Source organism: Callorhinus ursinus, unplaced genomic scaffold (genome assembly GCF_003265705.2).
Source record: "Callorhinus ursinus isolate GAN/ISIS: 27379988/994484 unplaced genomic scaffold, GSC_fseal_2.0 scaffold3, whole genome shotgun sequence".
Classification (NCBI taxonomy): Eukaryota; Metazoa; Chordata; class Mammalia; order Carnivora; family Otariidae; genus Callorhinus; species Callorhinus ursinus.
Window position 1 is genome coordinate 47,499,320 of NW_027397065.1, and position 19,365 is coordinate 47,518,684.

Below are 19,365 nucleotides of genomic sequence, written 5' to 3' on the forward strand. Positions count from 1 at the left end.
AAAACGAGGCCCAGAGAAGTTAAATGACTTGCCAAGGCACACGGTTGTTTTGTGGAGGAACCAGAAATTGAAAGAGGTCTCTGATGCTCAGCAGAATCAGATCTTGGAGCCATACATTCTTAAGCTGAATCCTGGCTCTGTAACTTACTGGCTGTGACCTTGGCCAAGTTACTCTCTTTTCTCAGAAGTATAGTAATACTTCATAGGTTGATATGAAGATTAAATGAAATGATATACATAAAACACTTAACTCTGGGACTGTAAAAGAGTCAGACCTCAGTGGGTAGGTTATTTACTTTTACTATTATCGATAGAAGGAAAGGCATTGGCAAAAGGACAAAATGCTACATTCTATGTTGCTCTCAAATGGTTAAATCTGTGTGGCTCTTGCGCCACCTCCCTGAGCCCCAGTTCCTTGTAAAATGAGGATACTAGCAGAACCTATGTCATGGGGGCACCTGGTGGCTCAGTCGTTTGTGTCTGACTCTTGGTTTTGGCTCAGGTCATGATCTCAGGGTCATGAGATCGAGCCCCACGTTGGGCTCTGCACTTAGGGCAGAGGCTGCTTGAGATTCTTAACCCTCCTTCACCTACCCTCTCTCTCTCAAATAGGTAAATAAAATCTTAAAAAAAAAAGAACCTACATCATGGGGTTGTTGTCAGGATTAGATGAACTAATGCCTAGCATATAGTAAGCACTCAATATATGGGAGCAATGCTGCTGTTGATGAAAGACATCTATCCCAGGGTGTCAGGCTCAGGAGACACAAAAAAGAATCAACTGCATATCCTGCCCTCAGAGTGCTTCAGTCTAGTGGGGGATACAGTCAGAGGGGATACAGATACACTCCTTCCTTTCCATTTCTCCCCATGCTGTCACATTTCAGGCCTGGATCAGGGCCAGGGGGCCAAGTGATTCTATTTCATCCCACTGGGAAGATGGCTCTAAAAATGACCAGGCCAGACCTGCTAGGTCTGAACACACACACACACACACACACACACACACACACAGGCGTGCTCACCTCTGCTGGTGAGAACCACATTCCCAGCTCTGCAGAATCCCTGACTGCCTCAGGCTGCTGGAGCCAAAGCATCACATGCTCTGAATAATCAAGCCATCCAGAAAGTTCCCTGTGGTGAGCTGGGCACCACACTCTGGTCTGCACCCTTGGGGCCAGGCAGCCAGAAATATCACAAAAGGCCTGCCCTCTAAGCTTAGCTCCTGTCCCCAGCTTGCTGGAGCCACAGAGCACAGGGAGTTTAAAAAACCCAGCTCCTTCCCTTTCCTGATGCCTTCTCCTCTCCATGAAACCATGTGTATTTCTCCCCAAGACCCTATTTTTACAGAGCCCAACAAAACATTCTCAGTTGGCTCAGTGACCATTGGTCCCAATTTCTCCAGCCTTAGAGAGTAAAAACCATTGAGGGTCAGAGAAAGACACAGTAAGACCAATGGGAGGCGAACGGAACCGGTTAAATATATTCGGTTCTGTGGAAGCAGGAGTGAAGTTGTTCTTTCAAGTGGATGTCAAAACTGTCACCTTGCAGCTGCTCACAGGCTGCAGGCTGGAGACACACAGCCTGTCTGGCGCTGTGTGTGTTGTGTGCAGTGATCGGGGCGTGCCTGGTTCCCCATTCTGCCCAGCACTCAGCACCAAACACAGCGCCACAATGAGCGCTCGATCCTAACAATCCTAACAGCCTGAACTGTTCCCACTCAGTGCTTACCATTCTTGTAATTAAATAACTGCATGTGAAATTATTTGTTTAATGCGTGCCTCTCTGACAAGACTGTCAGCAACCTGGGGGGAACCACTGCCCCGGGGGGTTGTTCACAATTGTATCCCCGGTGCTTAGAATGGGATCTGGCGTATACCTGGCACTCAATAAATGTTTGTTGAATGAACAGATGAGCACAGATGGCAAAGATGGCCAATGGGTCAGCCCACCTACCAATCTTGAAAGCCTACATTGCTCTAGATCCTGAGCACACTACCAGGCTAAAGGAAGCTGCCCTTAGGCCCTTCACTTCAAGATGCAGACAGTGTTATGGGGAAGGGTGGGGGGAAGGGTTTGTTAATACCTAAGAGTCGACCTCCTAGAAAGTCAACCCATTGACAAAAGAGACTAAATGGAGTGGGAAGCAGGCTTGTCTGCTGGTTAACTGGGGCCTTCTCTTTGCCTCTAGTTGTTGATTTGGGACAGTTGGTCTGGGAGTAGATGGATGATTTCAGCCTGGAGTTCACGGAATGGACTTTGTAGAACTGTTGCAGGACACAAGGAGTAAATCGATGTGTAAATATTTACTACAGGACCTGACAGTGCACCAGTGCTCAGGAATGCTCTATCGAGTTACTGTGGTTTCTATCAATCCTCTGCCCTCCAAGGCTGCCCAGGGATGAAAGGCACCTTGGATGGAGACCTTCAGGGCAGAAGTGTGGTGCTAGGTGCCCGGCTTCCCCAAGGCATCTCTTGGGGCCAGCCTGGCCAGACCACAGGCAAGAGGGAGTGAACCATCTAAGTGACAGAAACACAACTCAAACTGACTTGGGCAAAGTTGGCCCACACATCCCTTAAGTTCAGACAGCAGACTTGCTTTGTGCACAGCCGGACCCAGGAGCTCAAACACTATCAGGATGTCTCCTCCCTGACTCCATCACCGTATTCTATCTTCTGTGTGAGCTCCAGTCTTAGAGAGGCCCAAGTCCCCATGGTGCCTTCCATGCTCCCTCCAGCTCCCCACAGAAAAGAGAAAGGTCCCCTTCCCCAGAGCTCAGGTCAAACCCCCAGAACTGAGTCTCATTGGCTGTAACTGAGTCACATGACCTCTCCAAAGCAATCACCGTGGCCAGGGTTTGCAAGGCTCTGATTGGCGGAATGGAGTCACATGCCCACCTCTGGGTTACCTGCTGGAGTCCGGCTCTGCAGACAGGGAGAGGAGGGTCCTCAAGCCGCACAGAGTTGCTGTTGCCAAAGAAGGGAGAATGTTGCTGGGGCAGCAAAATAAATAAGCACTGCAGATTGCAAACCTCTCTTCAGGTCAGATGACAAGAGCAATGTTAGTGAGGCCAAACAAACGTCAATTCTGTCAGACAAAGTGATAGGACCTGGAAGGATTCCCAGAGGGCAATGGGGCATTAGCCATGTGCCAAAAAACTTGTTTTATCGGGCCCATATCAGGGTGTCTCCAGCACTAAAATAAGGGAGGCCCCCAACACTTAGTAACCTAGAAAAATAATACTCAAATGCAATATTTTAAAAGCCAAAATTAATGCAAAAAATCCACGACAAACAAAATTAGGGGCTTAGATGAAAGTTTGCTGTGAGCATTTTTCATTCTGGAAATTCCTAAGAGTAAGTTTACTGATGAATCATGCACTACAGCAATAGCACAGTCTTCATTCATTCGACAAATGTTTAATGAGTATTTATTATAAATCTGGCACCGTGAGAGAAATACAGTTGATCTGGTTCCTACCCCCGGGGAGTTCATAATCTGTAATCTGAATGGCAAGACACCCCCAGTATACATCACCTCCATATATTGTGATTCATGTTTTAATGAAGGCCCAAAAACTTGCCGTGGGAGCCCAAGAAAAGCATTTAAAAGACCTTTTTATAAAATAAAAGAAGTCCTGGGGATATACCCTACAGCATGGTGACTGTAGTTACAGTACTGTATGTTTGAAAGTTGCTAAGAGAGTTAAAAGTTCTCATCACAAGAAAAAAAATTGTAACTGTGTGGTGGTGGATGGTAATTAGACTTATTGTGGTGATCATTTTGCAATACATGCATAGATCAAATTATTGGTTGTACACCTGAAACCAATATAGTTATCTGTCAATTATATCTCAATGAAGAATCTTTTTATTATGAAAATGTTGAAGCATACAGAAAAGTAGAAAGGACTATAAACTGAATACCTACATACCAATCACACAGATTCAACAATCGTAAACATTTCACCATATTTACTTCACCTCACTATATGTTAAATTTGTGGCTAAAACATTTGAAAGTTAATTACAGATATTCCAGCACTTGAGCCCTAAACACTTCAGCATGCATTTCCTGCCCCCCCAAAAATAAAGAGTTCTCCTCCATAATCACAATACACTTACCTCAACTCACAAAATTAACAATCATTTCCTACATCATCTGATACCCAGTTCATAGTCAGATTTCCCCCATTGTCCAAAAACATGGTCTCAATAGCTCAAAAAAAAAAAAATGAACCAAGATACAATCAAGCATCATATCTTATAGTTGTTAAGACTCTTCGATCTCTTTAAATCTAGAACCTCCTCTCCCATTGCTTTTGCTTTTGTTTTGTTTTCAGGACATTGACTTTTAAGAGATCATGCCTGTTGTCTTCTAAACTGTCCCACCTTCTGGATTTGTCTGGTTGCTTTTCTGGGTGTTATTCAGTGGATTCCTCTACCTCTGAAATTCCTGTAAACTGAAGCTAGCTTTAAAGAGCTGATGAGATTTAGGCTTAACATTTTTGGCAAAAGCCAAAACAGGTGGAGCTATGGAGTCTACTGCATCCTATTAGAAGGTACAGAAACCTGGTTGTCCCATCACTGGCGATGCTATGTGGTCCCTGGGTTAAGGTGGTAACAGAGGAGAAAGGAACTGGGAAGGATGGTAAAGTCGTCACAGTGACATTTGGATAGGGCTTTAAAGAGTGTGTAGGAGCCTATTAGGTGGAGAAAAAGGAAGAGGAAGGGTTTTCCAGGCATAGATGGAGACACAGTGTTGGGAAAGAGCATGACCAGCTTTAGGAAGTCGGAGGTGGTAGCCGAATGTGGTTGAGAATTGTTATAACGACACCAAGCACTTAGGGTGAGTTTACTGTGTTCCAGGAACTATGCTAAGTGACTCATTTAATTCTTCACACAGTCCTATGGAATGGGTGCTACCACCCCCATTTTAAGGGTGTGGAGTCAAGGTTGAGTGATATGTGGTAACTTGTCAAAGGTTACATAGCTAGAAACAGGCAGACTCAGGATTTGAATCTGGTTGCCTGACTCCTGAGCCTCTGCATTTAAGAATCACCAAGCTCTATGTTAAGGTGACAGGGCAAAGGAGTTGGGGAGGCAGGTTGGGGGCAGGTGGAGACAGGCCTTCTCAGTCATTGTTTGGACGTTACTCCAGCGGCAGTGGGGAGCAAGTGAAGGTTTCCTGGTCTGGGCGGCAGGGCTGTCTGGGAACGTGCACCAGGGAACTCAGGCCTGTGAAGGATGAGTGGACAGCTGCTGGGGTGAGCTCTTAGGGGGCAAGCCAGGCATTCCTACAGGCCAGCGGGACCTGGAGAGCAGAGATGGAGGGAGGAATTCAAGCGCCTCCCAGGCTTGTGAGCTGACCCTTACTCTCCCAGGCATGGGGGTGGGGGTAAGGATTTAGGGGCGGGGCACGCTGGGAGCAGGGCAGACGCCCAGTTTTGGCCCCACACTCTGGGCCCCCAGAGCCCTGCAGGCCGCTGGGGTTCCACTGCATCATCCCAGAGACCCAGCAACCTGTGGGCCACATCCCAGTGAGACTTGAGCGGCAAAGACTGGCCGGAAGGACCATAACCTCCAAGAACCAGAGAGGGGAAGCGACTGGCCCAAGATCACACAGTCAGATCTTGGCAGAGACAGGACTAGTTGTGTCGTGTCTCTTAATTCCAAGTCTGCTACTCTTTCAGGATGGAGTCTATTTCAAAATCAAAGAGGGACCAAGACACAACCGCTTTGGACTAGCCACCAGGTTGCCCAATACTCTGGGGAATACTTCGTTTTTTTTAATCTATATTTTCCCACTTTGGGAATCCTCTCTGAGGGATGGGGTATCCTCCCTGGTTGGTTCTTGTCGCACAGCCTCTCAGCCATTGGGTCATCGCCTATCCCCACCCCCCACCCCAGTCTGGGGTGGAGAGTCCCCGCTTCCCGGGCCCTTGCGGTCCATCCTTCAGCCTAGGTGGGGAGGGCGCATAGATGGAGTGACAGGAACTGCTCTGGGGCCATGCTGCCTGGTTCAAATCTCTGCCCTCACTCACCAGCTGTGCAGCCTTGAGCTGGTCACGTCCCCTCTCTGTGCTTCTGTTTTTATCATTTTTAAATTGGTGAAAATAACAGTGCTTCATAAGGTTCGGGATGAGGATTAAATAACATAAGTAGTATTTAAGGACCTAGTAAGGCACTTGCCACATGATAAAGGCTGGTTATTATTATTAACCTGGGAGTCAGGAGGCTTGGGTGTCTGCCAGTAATTTACCTATGAATTGGACAAACCTTCCAGATCTGGAATAAAACCTACCTCCTTCACAAAATCCACCCAGATCAACTGCACTCAGTTTAAAGCCTTCCTTGATTTCCAGTATTTAAAGCACAGCTGACCTGATCTAAACTAACTAAGATTGGGGTGGGGAAGGGCATCCTGTGTCCCCGCCCCTTCCCCCCAGCACTAACTTAGACTCAGGCCTGGGGCTTGTAGTTCAGGCACACCACCACCCCCACCGCTCCCCCTCCCCCACAGCTACTCACTTGGGTAAATCGCTTCATCTCTGTGATTCAGTATGGGGTAATAATCCCTCTTTTATCTGTTTTGAAAGATGAAGAAATGCAGATTCCTGACTACTTTGAGAATGGAAGGAAACAAACATACAAAGTGTTTTTTCAAAGCATATTTAATAACCTGGAAAAGTGATGCCAACATATAACGTTTACTTCCCTATTGTGAATTTCTTATTTAAGGATTTTGCAGAAAGATGCACTAATATATTCTCATGGTAACACATTCATGGTATAATGATCATCAGAAAAGGGCAGTCAATTGTATATGAAATATGACCCTTACTTCATTTTTAAAGAGTATAAATACACTGAAAACAAAAATAAATAAAGGTAAGGAAATCCACCAACATGTTACCTCTGGGTGGCAGGGTTACTGATAACTACTGTCTTCCTCTCTATTTTTCTCTATTTCCCTTTTTCTAACAAGTATACTATTTTTATAAACAGAAAACAATGACAGTGATCTTTAAAGAAAAATGATGTGTTTGAAAATATTCAAGGCTAAGCCAAAGCAAGTTAGAGGTAACCTGTGTGTGAGTAATCAGAAACCTTTAAGATGAAAATTCTGCCTTTAGGGAGCACCCTGTCCCCTAGCCCTGGGTCAGTCCATGTTTTATTTTCTTTGAAAGCCCCACGCAGAGCTCACCACTCCTTCGGCTTCCAGAACTTCCCCAGCTTCCTTGGCCCAGAGTTCCTGCTTCTGAAGTCAGGCTTGGCCAGGGCAGCTGTGGGCTGTGCCCTGGGGAGCTGGAGAAGACCCCCAAATCCCTGCAGTTACCAGCTTACTTAGTGAGCTGAGGAGGCCTGTTATTTACCAGTCTAAAAAAACCCAATGGGGCACTGGTGCTCCCTCACTCTGGGTTATTATGCCTCTTCTGCGTGTTCTTTACAGGCCTCGAGGACCTTCTTGGGAGTCCCCCACAGCTTTACCATGATTTACAGTAAAGGTTTGCAGCTCACGATCCTTCAGTGGCTCCTCATTTCCTTCAGGGTGGGTATCTGCCAACTTCCTTAGTCTGGCATTTAAGTGCCTATACCATCTGAACCAACTTCCCTCGCATCTCCCATGGGCCCATCAAATGGTCTGCTAGCCAGCTGCACGGCAAGCCAGGAAGGAACAGCAAGGAGCAAGGAGAGCTGGGTGTACGAACACAGCTGGGAAAGGTGGTCTGAGCAACCAGAGACGTTCTAAAGGGCCTGTCACTTTCCAGGGCCAGGCAATTATACCTCGGTGGTACCTTCCAATTTCTTCTAAAGAAAATCCGGAAATCTGGATCTTTATGTGAAATCTCCTGATTTTTTTTTTTAATATTGGCAGCTAATTCGCAAAACACATTTGGCCAGTCGGCTGACTGTAATTTGTGACTTCTCATAGGAACACATTGAACTTTTCTCCCTCTGTACCTTTGCTTTTGCTGTTTCCACTGCCAAGAACACCCTCCCATTCATGTGGGTCTGGTGAACTCCACCTATTCTGTCAGACCCAGCTGAACACCACGTCTTCCGCGAGCATCCCTGGATGACCTTGGCTGAAAGTGACCTCTCCCTCCTTGGGGCTGCACCAGCCTCCATGCCTGCCCATCTCATGCCACAGCTAATTTCAGTGAGTTCGATCTCCCTTAGTAGACAGTGAGCTCCTGGAATATTCGACATTTAAGAAGCACCTGCTTTGTTGCAGGCATCAAGCTAAGAATGCAGCCTAGAACAAGATGGATAGACTTTGCCTTGATGGAATAGAGAGTCTACTGCAGGAGACAGAGCTTAAATAAATCATTCCCAAGATACCTAATTCCAATTGCGATGAGTTTTACGGAGTTAAGAAAGTTTATAAAAGGAGCTTAATCCAGGCAGGAGGATTAAGCAGGTCACGAGGCAGCCTGGGGGAAGCATTAGCCCTCTGGGCTGCCACATAAGGTTGCACAGTCTGTATACTGCACAAAGGTAACCAGCTGAGAGGGCAGACGAAAGCTGAAGCCCAGTTCCTGCTTGCTTGCCCAGGCTGTGCCCTCTTCTATTTTGCAGAAAGGCAGGGGCAGTGTTTAGTTTCTCTGACTGCCCCCCCCCACAATCTCCCTCTCAAAAGCTGCTCTAAATGTAGGATCTAAGTAAGAATGGTGACCTCCCTATATATACGAAGCCTCAAGAGATGTCCCCGCTCTCCCTTTCTACCAGAATATACTCCCTAAATCCTTACTTGAGAGATTCTGGGGATCAAGGGTGGGTATCTCTGAGAAAGTGATATAGGAGCTAGAAACTGAAGGATAAGGGGCCAGACAGATAGAAGTATGAAGAACAGCATGTTTGAGGCCTCTGAGGAGAGAAAGTACCATGCCTGAAGGACCTATAAGCGGCTAGCGCGGCTGAAGCATGGACAGAATGGAGAAGAGCAGCAAGGGGTGGGCCGGGTAGTGACCATGCCATGCAAGGCCTGGAAGGCCATATTACGGGGTTTGATCCTTATCCTGAAATGTCTTCTATATCCCCCTCCCTAACCAGGTTGCTGATGGGTGTCACTGCTTATGGGCTGGCCCACACAGCACACGGTAACAGAAACTACCTTTACAGAGCACCTACCACAAGCCACACACTGTGCTGGGGCCACACATCTAGTTCATTCTTCCTTTCCCATCCTCCTAAGAGAGGAAGTATCCTTTGATTCCAATCGAACAGATGAGAAAATTGAGGCACACAGAAGATGAGCGGCCTGCCCAATGTTACCTGGTTACTCAGCGGTGGGCAGGGACTCACGCCCAGGTCTGTGGGATTCTGAGCCCCTCCTTTGGTTGCCATGAAGCACTGACCCTTAGGAATGAACTAGAAGGCACAAGGAGTCCGGAGCCTTATTCAGAGTGGGGTCTGGGGGCCTGCGGTATTGGTATGACCTGGAAACTTGTCAGAAATACAGGCTTTCAAGTTCTATCCCAGTCCTACTGACTTCGAATCTGCATTTTACCAGACTCATCATGTACACATCACAGGCTGAGAAGCACCAGAGAATAATCCAAGCAATAACTGCTTTTGCAACCCCTTACACAACAGTCTCGTGTCTCACGGGCCAAGTCTCCAGGGACTTGAAAACAGCTTATTCTAACCAAATTTGCCAGAACTGTCAGCTCCCCCATCCATCCACCTGCCCCAGTTTTGCCTTCTGTTGTGACCCCAAGAGAAAGACCCAGAATGTACCATCAACTCCAGGGAGGCGCTGCTCTGCTTCTGCTCAATTTCTTAGTATGATCTGCTCTCATCCAGGAATAAATGTAAAGCTATTTGACCCTTCTCCTGGTTAATTACTGCTCCGAATCATCTCCCATTTGGGGCGCACTCTGATCCCCAGATCATGTTCTGGGACCCACCTTTCGCAAGACAATTCCCTTTCTTAGTCCTCATACCAAAGGAGGCAAGATGGTTTGCTGGAAAAGATGGGTGGGTGAGAAAAGGCTGGCTTCCCTTTCAGCGTTAAGGCCACATGTTCTGTGACTCTGGGAAACTCCCATCTCCACTTCCCCACTGACATCTGAGAAATGGGTAGGATGGACAGGGCTAGTAATCACTAGATCAAGGGCTTGGCAGGTAGCCTCAAGGAAGTTCAGTGGCCTAGGTGAAAAAGGAAGGTGTGGTGGGGACTGTGGCGAACGAGAAAGATGTACTGCCCTGACTAAAAAAGGCGGCCGCACTCAGCATTAGGCTATTGTCCTGGGAAATATGGGTCCGGTGTGGCCATGTTATATGTTATTCTAATTTTTCAAGGGTTGGGAATCTGATGTTCCCCCTACGGAATATCATATGGTGTTTAAATACCGGTATCTGCTTAAATTTAAAAAACACTCAGTGGGTCAAACACAGGCCAGGTGCAGGGGAGATCTGCCCGTGGGCCGCCAGCTCGCGCTGCCTGGCCTGGATGCCATCCTAATGGTGTAAGTTTATGACTCCATCCCACGTGCAGCTCTTTCAGAATGCCGCAAAGCGGCTGCTGCAGGGGCGGCGGAATCCGCGCCCGCCGGGGCCCCCCGCCCCTCCCCGCCGCGGCCCCGGCGCCCATCGGTGCCCCCACCCAGGCCTCTCCCGCAGAGGGCCATGCGCAGGCACGCAGCCCCGTCCGTGGTGGCGGCGACGGGCGCACGTCGCTTTCTTCGCACCCTCCCTACCTGCTCGCCCGCGGTGCCCGCAGCGCCGCAGCGGTGACTCAGCCTCTGGCGGCCGGGGCGCGGCGGGGGGAGGGGTGAGGGCGAGGGCGGGGAGGGGAGGGGAGGGAGGAGGAAGGAGGAAAGACGGGAAAGGGAGGGGGCCGAGAAGCAGCCGCGGAGGGAGGAGAGAGGAGGAGAGGGAGGGCTAGAGGGGAGGGAGGGCGGAGAGGAGGGGCCTGAGGGGGGAGGGACTCGGGGAGGGAGGAGGAAGGAGGGGAGGGGCTCGGGGGAGGCCGAAGCCCCGCCCCCTGCTCCTGGGGCCCTCCCGAGGTTTGGGCTGGCGGGTGCGGGAAGCCGGGTGGAGAACAGCCGAGCGGCGCGGCTGAGGCGGAGAAGGGAGGGTCGTATGCTCCCCGCCGCTGATTCCCACTCCCGAATGCGCGTGTGGACGCGCGCTTCCTAGCTACACCGACAGGCCCACCCTTCCCTTTTGGACTAGCGGGAGGGAACGCACCTTTAGCTGTGGACTTTTAGTGAGCACCTCCCGGTGGGGGCCCTGGGTTCTGGGCAGAGACGGAGCTGAAGGAGCCTGAGCCCTGCGTCCGGGGGGGGGGGGCTAGCGGGCCGGCGAGAGATAGCCCGCACCTCCTATCCTACAAGTGCAAGTTTGAGGGGAGAAATGATCTGCTGGCGCATTTTGCTGGGCTTACACAAATAGCTGTAACACAAGGTTGAATTTGGAAGGTGCCCCAAGGAAGTTTCCTTAGCAACTTTTTGATAATATAAATGAATCTATGAATGAATGAAATGTGCAATGGGAGCATATATGTGTGTATATGAGGGCACAGTTTTTTAAAATGTCTTTTTATACGTGTGTTCATGTATGTTTGGGAGGATGTATAGGAGTGTGTGTGTATGTCTTGAATGATGTATGTCTATGTATGCTTATACGTGTAAACACATTGACAGCTGTGTATGAATTTGTGCCCCTATAATGTGTCTCTGTGGATATGCACAGGTGTTTATGTGCCTCAATGTTAAACGTGTGTGTACATATGAGATCTACGAGCATGCCTGAGTTTGTATGTGAATATGCATATGTACGTGAATTTGTAGGTTTGTGTATGTGACTACATGTCCTTGGGTATGTATTGCTTTTATGTGCCAATGTTGTATATGTGTGTGTGTATGGGGGACTGCATGTGTCTTGGTGAGATTGTGTTATGCGTGTGTGTGTGTGTGTGTATAGGAGAACACATTTGTGAGCCTGTGACCAGGGCTGGAGTGTGTCTTAAGGTTGCATGTGTGTGTCTGTATGTATAAGTGAGAACATATGTGTTTTTCAGAGTCTGAATGGATACAACTGTGTATGTGTCTTGATGTATCTCTGTAGTCATTCTGCTGATTCGGTCTGAGATAAGGGCATGTGCTTCTTTCCAGTTTTATTGAAAAATAACATACATCATTGTCTAAGTTTCAGGTGTACAGCCTGATTTACGTATATTGTGAAATAATTCCACAATAGGTTCAGCTAACATCTATCTTCTTACATAGATACAAGATACAACAAAGAGAAAGAAGAAAAAAGGGAAAACAGTTCTTGTGATGAGAACTCTTAGGATTTACTCTTAACAACTTTCCAGCGTATCCTACAGGAGTGTTAGCTACAGTCATCATGTTGTGCATGACATCTCTAGTACTTACTTATTTCTCACTGGAAGTTTGTGTTTTCTGACCACCTTCCTCCATCTTCCCTTCTGCTCTCCCTCTGGTAACCACAGGTCTGATCTCTTTTTCTATCACTTGTTTTTGTTTGTTTTTGTTTTTAGATTCCACATTTAAGTGAGATTATACAGTACTTCTGTTTCTCTGACTTATTCCACTTAGCATAAGGCCTACAAGATCCAACCATATTGTGGCAAATGATAGGATTTCCTTGGTTTTTTAGGGCCATGTGATTCTTAAGGGTTGGGCTGGTGGAGGTGCTTCTTGGAGGAAGAGGCCCTTGGTGGGGTGGGGTGGGGGTGGACCGTGGAAGGGATAAAAAGCCCTGGGACTTTTTGTGCTGGCCCAGGGACCATCCGGAGCAGTGGGAGGCTGGGCAAACAAGGTAAGCTAAAGCAAGACCTTGAACGCCAGCACCAGTCTTTGTCACCTCCTCTGGCTTCCTGGGCCCTCTCAGGTGCTCAGTCTGTGTCTCGTGGCCTTGTCACGGTTCATCTTGCCGGTGCTGGGCAGCATGCCTCTGCAGAGCGCATGTCCTTGGTAATTAACAATAGCAACATTACGGCTCACTTGCTGTGTACCAGCCCCCCAAAAACAGTGAACCGGCATTGGCTCAGCTCTGTGAGGCAGAAATCTGGTATCCCCAATTTCAGAGGGGAAACTGAGTTGGTCAAGTGCCTGTTCCTGTTTACACTGCTAGGAAGGGTGCCTCGGACTCCGGAGGCTGCATGCCTTCTCAACTGCTAGAGCAGGGGCTTGCCGCCTCAGCACTATTAACATTGGAGGTCAGATAATTCAGTAACGTGGGGCTGCCTGGGCACTGTAGGATGTTTGGCAGCATCCTTGGTCTCTATACTGGATGCCAGTCACACCTCCCTCCCCAATTGTGACAACCAAAATGTCTCTAGACAGGTCCAAATGTTCCCTGGGGACAGAATCATTCCCCTGATTGAGAACCACTGTGCTAGACTATCCTGCCTCCCTGGGGAAATGTTTCTTGAGGGCCTGCACCACCTCCACCTGGTCCAGTGGCTTCAGCTGTCCCCTCTTCTTCCACAGGGATCCTCACTTTCATTCAGGTAGCCCCTTGCTTGTGCCACAAACAGAAGGTTGACCAGCTGGGCCACCTTGCTCAGGAACTCAACCCCCCTGAACCCCAGCCACAGAAAGCTTGGCACTTCACTGACACATCGACAGCTCTTATTCTTATCTCTCAAGTCACAGGGGTTTCCTGGGGTCAGAACATGGAGAAAGAGGGCCCCAAGCCAGCCAACTCTCTCTGGCCCAGAGCTGTGGACGCTGCTGGTTCTGCGAGTTTGCTTTCCTGCTTCAGTGAGAATACAGTGGTATAGTGTTGAGCCAAAGCTGGTCCCATTTGACGCTATCATAATTATGCTATTTTGTTTTTGCAGATAAACCAGCCTGACTTTCCCCACCATCAGGGCCTGATTTTAATGTGCAGAGCTGCCTTGTAGCCAGAGCAGGTGCTCAGGAGGGGCAAGGTGGAGCCACGAGCAGGGCTCTTGGCATGCCCAGGCCTGGGCAGGGTGTCCGCGCTGCTGGGCGGGGCCCGGGTGGCAGGTGGAGGAGACAGCCTGTGTAGCTCTGCCACACGAGCAGGAGTCCTCAGGCTCCTGCTTCAACAGCCGCAGAGGACCACCACACCACCCGGCTCTACCGCTCCGGAAGCTCCTTCTCCTGACGGCGTGCTCCTTTGCCACACCGGCCCTCCTCCTTCTATTCCCCCAAAACCTGGGCAGTGTGCCTGTGTTTGCAGGGCCTCGTTCCCTTTCCTCTCGGGAGGCTGCAGAGCAAAGCGGTTAAAGGTGGGGGGTTATGACACTATCACCTGCGTCTGTGTGATCTCGGCAAGGCCCTTCTCTCTGTGCCTCAGCTTCCTCATTGCGAAAGTGGGGATTCTGAGAGGCACAGTCTGGCAGGACTAAATGAGATAGTGCGTGTACCTTTACACGCAAGGCCTCGAGGGGTCCCTAATGACGAGCAGTTACCACTATTACCCATTATTCTTTAGCAACAAGGGAAGGCGCATGAGCACCTGTTAATTGCCAGGCCCTGTGCTCTGCCCTGAACAATTTTCTTTTTCTCATTTGATCCCTTCAACAGCTCTGTAAGGAAATCGCTATTATTAGTCTCACAGAGGAGAAGAGGAAGGTCAGATGTGATGATGCTAAGTGACTTACTCAGGGTGACGGAGCTAAGAGGAATCGGAACCCAAGTGTTGTCCCTGCAAAGCCCAATCACCCCGATCTTCTCCGCTGAAAGCAGATTTCACCATAGGAAGTGGGGCTCCTCTCCAGCTGGGGTGGGCAGGGGAAATGTGGGAGACAGGGAGAAGGTGGTGGGGGGAGGAGGTCCCTGGGCAGAGGAAGGATTTGGCTTAAAAGGGATCAGGGCGTCTGTGTTGCTCAGTCGGTTGGGCATCCTACTCTTGATTTCAGCTCAGGTCATGACCTCAAGGTCACTGGATGGAGCCCCACATCGGGCTCCATGCTGGGTGTGGAGCCTGCTTAAGATTCTCTCTTCCTCTCCCTCTGCTGCTCGCACTCTCCTCTCTCTCTTAAGAAAAAAAAGTTAAGGGGCGCCTGGGTGGCTCATTCGGTTGGGCCTCTGCCTTTGGCTCAGCTCATGATCCTGGGGTCCTGGGATCGAGTCCCATGTGGGGCTCCCTTCTCAGTGGGGAGCCTGCTTCTCCCTCTCCCTCTGCTGCTGCTCTCTCTCTGCCAAATAAATAAATAAAATCTTTAAAAAAAAAAAGAAAAAAGTTAAAATAAAGGGATGAAGTTGCCCTTTTTCAGCTTTTGATGAAATCCCTAGCAAAGTAGGCTGTGGTCTCATGACCTCCAAGAGGTGTTGCCAAGTTATTAGTGCATTAAGTTTATTTTTATTCCGAGCCAGGGTATATATTGTCCCAGTGCTTTTGTTTGAGTTGGGTTGTAGGAAAGGTACGGAAGGCATTCAGTCACAGGAACAGATGGGAGGCCCATTGTAGAGCTAATGCCAGAGAAAGATGGTGCTCTTAACAGGAGCTGTGAGAACGTGGCCAGGTGAGTGTATAAGAGAGGTTGGTCTGTGTGCAAGTGTTAGTTCTTCCAACACTTGGCCGAAGGGGACAAAGAGAGTCATGTGGTAATTGTTTTGTTTTCTTTTAAAGATATTCAAGGCATTGGTTTTCCTTGTACTGTGATTGTGTAGTTGTATTAGTTACTTATTGCTATGGAGCAAATAACCCTAAAGCGTAGTGGCTTAAAACAAATATTTATTATCTCGCAGTTCCTGTGGATCAGGAATTCGGGAGTTATTTAGCTGCATAGGGCTCTGGTGTGCAATCTCGCAGGAGGTACTAAGGTAGGTGCTACAAGTGGCATAAAGCAACCTTTCCAAAAACAAGGAACACCTATGTATGGACATGCCATAATTAGTTAACTGTTTCCCTTATCGTTGTACACTTACCTTCCAAGTTTTTCCTATTTACAATGAGGTTTCAGTGAGCATCCTTGAAACCCAGAGCTCATCGCACGCCAGGGGCTGTCCTTTTTTTCAATAAAGATTTTTATTTATTTATTGAGAGAGAGAATGGTAGAGAGAGAGCATGAGAGGGGAGAGGGTCAGAGGGAGAGGCAGACTCCCTGCTGAGCAGGGAGCCCGATGCGGGACTCGATCCCGGGACTCCAGGATCATGACCTGAGCCGAAGGCAGTCGCTTAACCATCTGAGCCACCCAGGCACCCGTGTGCTTGATGCTTATGTACCTCATTTAATCCTCCACCGGCCGAAGGAAACTCAGCTAGAAAATGACACGTTTAGGCTCTTGTCTAACACAGAGTGCCTTTTAAGGATGGATAATTCCTTGCTTCCTCGGTCCTAAAGTTCTTTATTCCATTAGGGCCCCTGAGGAGTACTTGTCTTGGCTCAGTGGCAGGTTCATGAGAGGCATTGGACTTGAAAGAGGCATCGATTTAAAAGAAGGACAGGTCTTGGTAGCTTATCACCAGGCTCCCGGCAGCCTGGGCCCAGCAGACGTGGCCCCGTAACAGACAGGATAGTCCAAGTTCTGTTGCCGTGACAAACAACCCCAAGACAGGGGCTTAAAACATTCATTGTGGGGTTGCAACGAGTTCTGTTGTATGTTCAGCCACCAACCTGAGCACGGCCAGTTGTCATTCCAGGAGGCAAGAGAGAATGTAGGCAATGGTGCACTGGCTTTTCAAGCTTCACCTGGAAGTGACTTGTTACTTCCTCGCACTATTTTTTTTTTTTTTTTTTTTTTGACAAAGCAAATCACAAAGGCATGCTTAACTCTAAAGGGGAAAAGACATGTTTTCTTCCAGCTGCCCCAAGTGGGGAGAACTGGAATATTTGGTGAACAGCACTGATGTCCACCACAGGCCTTGTCGTCTGCTGACCACTTAGAAATAGTCTGACAATCCTAACCACATTTTGGAACCATTAAGTCCAGGTCAGAAGTACCTGGGTGTCTCTCAGCATTCTGTCTCTGAGGAAAGACCCTTGTCTCTAAACCCCGTCTTGCCCATACCATGAAGCCCGGTTGCCTTGAATCTCTGGGCCCCAGGATATAAGGAGAACAGAGGAGTGTGGATCCAGGGAGACAACTGGATCCCACCTGTGACCATGGGTGACCTTGGTGGAACTCTGAATTCTGAACTGTATCAGCCCCAGAGTGACTATGCGTCTGTGCCATTGGGCATTTGACTCCTGTGTGACTTGGGAAAAGTCATCTGGAAACAACCTCAATGTACCTCAAAGGGGAATGGATATACCAGCCAGAATACTAAACAGTAAGGAGAAATGATTCAGAGTTTATATGCAGATATCCTAGAAAACATAATGTTGAGAGGGGAGAAAAAAGCAAGTGACAGAATGACATGTGTAGTTTGGTACCATTTATGTAATTTCAAAATACATACACTAAACAATACTACACTATTGTTCTTTGCATATGATAGTGGATGGTGATGGTGGGGGCTGCACAGGGTGGGGGAGAAGTGGGGAGGGGGGATGGGACAGAGATGCAGGCCAATGGGGCTTTGATTCTATTTGTAATTAAAAAAGTGAAAACACAGGATAGAGCAAATATAACCACCTCTTACCAGTTGTCAATTCTGAATAGGACTTGGATGTTGGTGATCTTACTGTTTGTATTGTTTGTGTTTTTAGAATGAAAGCTTGCTCAGTTTTTCTTAGACCTCAGTTTCTCCATCTCTAAAATAAGGTAGTTCATCTAGAATGGTGGGTGGTTATCAGATACCAGGACTTCACAGACCAGTGAAATTTCAGGAAAAAAAAAATTGGAAACAGGGATGTCTATTTTAAATTTTGCCCAGAGGGATGCTTGGGTGGCTCAGTCAGTGAAATGTCTGCCTTCGGCTCAGGTCATGATCCCAGGGTCCTGGGATCGAGCCCCACGTTGGGCTCCCTGCTCAGCAGGGAGCCTGCTTCTCCCTCTCCCTCTCTGGCTCCCCCTGCTTGTGCTCTCTCTCTGTCAAATAAATAAATAAAATCTTTAAAAAAAAATAAAATAAAAATAAATTTTGCCCAAAATAGGTTTTTAAAAAATGAATTATTGGGGAAGGGGAGGGCACTAGAAAAATAAATAATAATAAATGAATTATCTATTCTGATCATGATTTCAGAAAAAGAAAGAACATTTTAACATGAAATTAGTGAGAAGGACAAGCATAGAATAGAGGGTTGAATAACATTTTATTCTTGTTTTCCAGTAACTTAGTGAAAGAAACACATACTCGTTGCAAAACATTTGGGAACTTTATCACGAACAGAATAAAAATTACCCACCCTTATTCTCAGCACCCAGAGGGGTAATTACCATTAACATTTCAGCCCTTTCTTCACAGCATTTATTAAACATATATAGTGTATTTCTAATTTATATATGACTTCTGTTCCTTTTTTCTTATTGTAAAAGTAGTACATTAATGGAAATGTAGGAAAAAAATAAACAGAGAAAAACGGAGACATTAATATTAATTAGGCTTTCTCCCCTATTAATTTTTCTCATTTTACCTTGAGTCAAAGAAAACTTCCACAGACTGGTATTTGGAAATAATAAGCAGAAGGAATAATAATAAATGGTATTTGTTGAGCCTTCCCACGTGCCAAGCCTTGCGCTAAATGCTCTACAGGGCTTATCCTACTTAGTCCTCGCCACAAGTCTGTGAAATGCAAACTCTTATTGCCCCATCCACAGATGATGTGGAAGTTGAGGTTCAGAAAGGCGAAGTAGAATTTACATATTTGGACGCCAACCTCCAGAGAGGTTAAGTAAACTGTGTGAGCTCCCACTTTACGTCCAGGTTATTTGCTCTCTGCCCACCCTGTGCCCTGAGAACCAGTGGGTAGCCTGCCCTGAGTTTGAAGTTCAGTCCAAGGTCAGGGGACAAAGGGGCAGATCCCAGTGACGTGCAGTCAGGGGTTTGGTGGCCTGACCAGAGAGGTCTTCTCTGTGAGGGGCTCCTGTGGCTTGGCAATGGGTGTAGAACTTGTTGTCATCAGCTAAGGCCTCGTGCAGTCCTCCCTCTGAATCAGCACCCCCGGCCCCCAGCCCTGGGCCATTGGTCCAGGGTCAGCCCCGCCACCCCCCCACCCCATGGAGCCCCTGGGAAAGCTCAGGCCAGCCTGCTCCAGCACTGTCCTGCCTTCAGGTTTGGTCTCCAATGCCTGCCTCCTGAAAACCAGGCCGTAGCACCCATCATTCCCTCATGTTCATCCATTCACCTCCTCTGGACTGCAGGCCCACCCCGTGCCAGGTGCTGTGTGAGGGTTGGGGGTCTGGTAGGGGTCAAGAAGGAGAGATCCTGGGGCACCTGGGCAGATCAGTTAGTTGGGCGACTGCCTTCGGCTCAGGTCATGATCCTGGAGTCCCGGGATGGAGTCCCGCATCGGGCTCCCTGCTCAGC

The 19,365-nt window shown here is 48.2% G+C and overlaps 1 long non-coding RNA gene across 1 annotated transcript in view; it reads right to left on the reverse strand.

Moving 5' to 3' along the window:
• LOC141372145 (uncharacterized) overlaps window positions 1–10,828 on the reverse strand; it is a 35,378-nt gene extending 24,550 nt beyond the window's left edge. The window contains exon 1 of the long non-coding RNA XR_012377456.1: window positions 10,707–10,828. This is a non-coding gene — a long non-coding RNA (uncharacterized lncRNA). The remainder of the gene's footprint in view (window positions 1–10,706) is intronic.
• Window positions 10,829–19,365: the final 8,537 nt, after the last annotated feature.